The sequence below is a fragment of the Arvicanthis niloticus genome, chromosome 13 (genome assembly GCF_011762505.2).
Source record: "Arvicanthis niloticus isolate mArvNil1 chromosome 13, mArvNil1.pat.X, whole genome shotgun sequence".
In the NCBI taxonomy this organism is placed as follows: Eukaryota; Metazoa; Chordata; class Mammalia; order Rodentia; family Muridae; genus Arvicanthis; species Arvicanthis niloticus.
Window position 1 is genome coordinate 72,423,309 of NC_047670.1, and position 6,000 is coordinate 72,429,308.

A 6,000-nucleotide genomic window follows, 5' to 3' on the forward strand; every position below is an offset into this window, starting at 1 on the left:
CTGTTCTCTAGTTTATACTAGAGGAGGAAACTTAGAAAAAAAATGCCTCCAGAAAGTCAGGCTATAGGCAAGCCTGTAGGGCATTTTCTTAATTAGAGATTGAGACATAGCAGCACCCTGAGGCTGGTGGTCCTGGGTGCTGTAAGAAATCAAATCCCAACATCTCCCCCCACCAAATGAAACCTCCAGCGCTGGGAATGGATTCATCTGAGTTGTTTTCCAAAGGGCCTCCATGGAAACCGACCCCCAACAACCCAGCCTATAGCCAAAGCTATTGATCCTTCTCTACAAACTGAGGGCGACTCTATATTGCTGAAGACACATAACTCACCGAGCATGGAGAAGTCTAGCTAGTACACCTAGAGCCTTCACCCCTGCTGACTAGTGTTCACGGCACTAGAAGGTCCTCTGCATGCTACCAACGGAGAACAGTAAATACCGACCCAGCTACAGACCCTTTCAGCTACAACGGTGGATGTAGGGAGTGGCTCTGATGCTACGGTCCTTTCCCCCAATTGGTTCTTGACGGATCAATAAAGATACCAGGGGCCAGTTGCTGGGTGGAAGGAAAGGGGCAGGACTTCTGAGTCCCCACAGGCAGGCTGAGAGATACAGGTTTAAAAGGGGGGTATTTTCACCATGCTTTGGAGGGTGAAAAGGTGACCAGCCATGTAAAATCTTGGGAGGAGTGGCCATAGGCCGCTTTCCCAGAACGGAGATTAGAAGCGCAACTAAGCAGAGGGCAGTTTGGGTTTGCCGAGCAAGGAGAAGGTAACTGAACAACTAAAGTTTAGGGCAGATTTAGGATGATGAACTAAGAGTATTAGGAAGGGCATGCTATCCATGGGAGATTAGAAGTGCCCAGCAGCCGGGCGGTGGTGGCGCACGCCTTTAATCCCAGCACTTGGGAGGCAGAGGCAGGCGGATTTCTGAGTTTGAGGCCAGCCTGGTCTACAGAGTGAGTTCCAGGACAGCCAGGGCTACACAGAGAAACCCTGTCTCGAAAAACAAACAAACAAAAAAAGGTGCCCAGCAATTAAGGCAATAAGGCAGGTTGAAAATAAGCTAATTGTGTGTGTGTGTGTGTGTTTTTCATCAGTGAATCTGAGGGAACCTGGGCGGGGCTGGTAGCTCAGTCCACCCAGAGCTTAAAGTGGGATAGCAAAAACTTCAAACTACAGGTGACTGCCTGCAAGATATGCTGGTACAACAACAGCACAAATGTTTGGAAATGACCAACGAATGTCTTACTGGATTTAAGGGCCACTCCATGAGATGGAATCTATGCCCTATACCTCCCTGATGGCCAAGAGCCTAAGGCTAGACACACCATGGATATAGAGAAAAACCAAATAAATATATTGTTCTGCTAATGGAATGTTCTGGCGTACATATATCAGTGTCTCGGTCATCATCAGAGAAGCTTCCTCCTACAGTAGATTGGAACAAGTGTAGAGACAACTGGACAATATGCAGAGTGAGAGACCTTGGAACACTCAGTCAGTCTTAAATGGGATGTCTCCACTAAATCCCTCCCCTCAGGGTTCAGGAAACTGCAGAAACGAAGGCAGAAAGATTGTAAGATCCAAGAGGGATGGAAGACACCAGGGAGCAGAGGATGATTGATGCAACTATGAACTCAGGTGATTGTGGCAGCATGAACTGAGCCTACGCAGAGCTAAGTCAGATGGGGTTCCAGTGTTCAGAGGGGAAGTAGACACTAGCCCCCATTCCTAACCTACAAGCTATCTCGGGATATGGTAACCACTTGGGAATGATAAATTAGTTTTCTGTAAAATAGTCTCATTGGGTACAAATAACACTAAGGGCAAGCCCCATGCCCAGCAGCAGATGGCCAATACAAAATAAACGCAACGTACCTTGGGAGGGTTTTGTCAGAGTGCTTTGTCTAGACTTTTATTTGCTAACCTTATGCATCTTTTACTTAAATATTATGGTTTCCAATTTTGTTTTTATGGGTTTTCAGTGTGTCTAAATGTATGTGTGTGTGTATCTCGGCATCTGTATGTATTTCTTATGCTCTTTCTTTGGCTGTTTTTTTTTTCTGTTTGTTTTGTTCTATTCAGGTTTGTTTGTTTGTTTGTTTTTAATCATTTATTTATTGTTATTATCCATTATATATTTCAGTTTGTTCTCTGAGAGAGAGAGTTGGGTGGGTGGGTAGGATCTAGGAGGAGTTGGGAGAAGGGAAACTGTAATTAAAATTTATTGTATGAAAAAAAATCTATTCTCAAGGGGAAAAAAAAAACTAAACATGTGCTTACAATATGGCCACATGGAAAAACAAAACAAGACAAAAGTAGGCTGAGCCAGGTATCAGGTACAGCAAGCAGCATCCTCCATGGTCTCTGTGTCAGCGCCTGCCTCCAGGTTCCTGCCAGGTTTGAGTTCCTGCCTTGGCTTCCCTCACTGGACTGTAACTCAGGATATGTAAGCCAAACAAACCTTCCTAGGTTGCTGTTGACTACAATGTCCATCCATAGCAAGCACAACTAAGACAGCAGGTACACATGAGATGCAAGGCAATCTGAACTATGGAAAAGTGACCCCCAAAGACAGGGACAGGAGACTGTCTCTCTTAGACGAGAAAGAAAGAGGCTCAGAGGTCAAATCAGGGAAAAACTGAAAAGGAGATTTGGGAACTAGAATAAAGAGAAAGTTGGAAGGAGACAGGATGCAGGCTTAGGCTGAGTTACCCCACTGGAGCAGAGCAGTGTTAGTGTGCAGCTGGAGAGGCTCCCAAGGCGCCTCAGGATTAAACAAAGGCGGCTTTCAGAAACGGCCTGAGGCAAACACCCTCTCAACATTCAAATGCTTCTTCTTTTTGCTTTCCTTTTCATTTTCTCCAGGACTCCGGAAAATTAATGAGTTTTTTTTTTTTTTTTTTTTTAATGAAAATTGCCTTTATTTTTTGTTCTATAGAGTCCCAATATTTTCCACAACCAGAAATAGTTTTAAAACACCTTCGTAGAGAAGGAATGCTTGCGGGATATTGAAGAATTACAGTAAAAACTCAATTAACATTAATTATAATATTGAAATAACATATACATGCTACATTTTCCCAAGAACATAAGCATTGCAGTTTAATTATTTGGCAAATACTAAAGTGGATGAACTCTTGCAGGAAAGGTTTTTTTTTTTTTTTTTTTTTTTCTTTCTTGCCTATGGAAGGAAAATGAGGTTTGAAACGCCCACTTGCCCACTTGCCCACTTTCTGGTATGGTTGACTGGTTTATACCAGTAGTTTCTAACCTTCCTAGTGCTTTAACATAGTTCCTCATGTGGTGACCCACCACCTTAAAATTATTCCATTGCTACTTTATTTATTTTTTTTTAAAGATGTATTTATTTATTTTATGTATATGAGTACACTGTCACTGTCTTCAGACACACCAGAAGAGGGCATTAGATCCCACTGCAGATGGTTGTGAGCCACCATGTGGTTGCTGGGACTTGAACTCAGGACCTCTGGAAGAGCAGTCAGTGCTCTTAACCACTGAGCCATCTTTCCAGCCTCCCATTGCTACTTTATAATTTGTAATTTTGCTACTGTTACAAATCATAATCTGTGTTTTCTGATGGTCTTGGGCCACCCCTGTGGGGTCAAGACCCACAGTTTGAGAATATCTGGTCAAAACTAATGTGGAGTGTCCTAGTAAAGAAGAGACCAGATTGTCTGAAGCAGTTCTAGGAGCCTGAAAAGTAAATTCGTTTCCATCTCAGAATTCTCTGCTGGAGTATGGCCTTTGCCACTTCTGATAGGAATATGTCTCCCCCTGGAGGACAAAGAGAGCATTTGTTCATTCAGGCTCCTTCCCCAAAGTTCAGTCATGAGTACATTCATTGACTCCTTGATTTTATTTTTTAATACATTCATTCATTTATCCTTCCGTTCTTTCTTCTTTAAAAAGATTCATTTATTTATTTTATGTATATGAGTACACTGTAGATGTCTTCAGACACACCAGACCCCATTACAGACGGTGGTGAGTCACCATGCCATTGCTAGGAATTGTACTCAGGACCTCTGGAAGAGCAGTCGGTGCTCTTAACCGCTGAGCCATCTCTCCAGCCCCGTAGTCCTTTCAACATGTATTTATTAAATGCTATTCTTATGTCTGTTAACTATGAGAGATGCTGATGGTACTGCCAAGAACAAGATAAACATACCCCTGACTCCAGGGAAATTACGGTTCATGTGGGAAATAAGTATTACAAAACCACTGGAGCCGGGCAGTGGTGGCACATGCCTTTAATCCCAGCACTTGGGAAGCAGAGGCAGGCGGATTTCTGAGTTCGAGGCCAGCCTGGTCTACAGAGTGAGTTCCAGGACAGCCAAGGCTAACAGAGAAACCCTGTCTCGAAAAACAAAACAAAACAAAACAAAACAAAAAAAACATTGGAATACCTGCAGAGTCACAATAACGATGCACACTATACAGAAAAAGGGCAACACATACATCTTTCCAAATGTGTATGCTGAAATCTTAGCCCCTAGGATAGTGTAGGCGACGAGCATCTGAAAGGTGATTGCTTGTGAATGTGGTGAATGTCCTCGTAAAAGAGACCCCAGAGAGATCCTTTCTCCTTCTGTCAGGAAGGATGAAAGTGAAAGAATGGTGGTCTATGGGAGGTGGGCTCTCACCACACAGGACTCAGCATCTTGATCCTGAACTACAAGTGTCCATTACTATGATGAGTACACTTTTGTTATTTATAAATAATTCAGCGTATTTTGTTACATTGCATCCTAGAATAGAACAGAAGAGTTGAAGAATAATAGGACATCGTTCAGGGTGGAAGGCCAAGTGTGACTGTGACTTTCACTCGCCAGATGTAATTACTGTCTCAGAGGCTTCCTGATGAAGAAGTTCACCCTTTCTAGTTTTTTCTGAAGTCTGGCTGGTTCAACTCTGCTGTTCTGGCTCAAACTCCTCTCCAAGCTGACTGATTCAAGCTGGCTGTTCTCAGCTCCTCACTGAATTGCCCTGCTTGGAAAAACTGGCCCTGAGTTTTGCAAACATAACTTTACTGTCTGAGCTGACTGAAAGAACTGAATGGAACTGAACTCAGCTGAACCCCACTGCAATGTCTGAACTGAACTGAGGGGCACTCACTGAGCTGCCCTCCTCTCCTGACTCTGTGCTGCTGCCAAGTAGCCTCCCTTTCCTGTCTGTTCTCATGAGAGCTGGGCATATACTGTCTCTGACTCATATCTGTCAAATCTTTCTCTGATTCGTCATTTAATCTGCCACTCAATTAGACATCACTTTCTTTTTTTTTAAAACTTATTTATTTATTTATTATATGTAAGTACACTGTCGCTGTCTTCAGACACCCCATAAGAGGGCATTAGATTTCATTACAGATGGTTGTGAGCCACCATATGGTTGCTGGGATTTGAACTCATGACCTCCGGAAGAGCAGTCAGTGCTCTTAACCGCTGAGCCATCTCACCAGCCCTAGACATCACTTTCAAACATGGCTGCATCCTTCTACAAACCAACTGCCCTTCATTTGAGGGGATTAAAGGTAAGTACTACAGGTGTGTCTGGATTCCAGCCGGAGGGATTAAAGTGTATATTCCAGCTGGATCACACAGACCTAGGTCTTTGGATATGATCCCTTTCAAGAGTAGCCATGTTAAAGCTTGAAGTTTGAAAAAAAAAAAAAAGAGTAGCCATGTTGATGGATTAAAATTCCTCTACAGTCAGGAAGTCGTTCCCTGAGTGCAGATCTGGAAGACGGGTGGGAGAAGCAGGTTAAAGGTGAGGAGATGGTTCAAGAGGTGATGCTGAAGCAGACTGAGCACCAGAGAGTGCAAAGGCTTTGAGAGAAGAGAAAGAGGCTAGGATGGATAGGTAGACACAAGTGGAGGCCAAGGATAGTAGGGAGACTCCAGACCAGGTGGAGGCTGGGGGATACCTTAGAGTTTCCTAACTGTGTCTCCAAAGAATGGGAGCCCACTACTGGGTT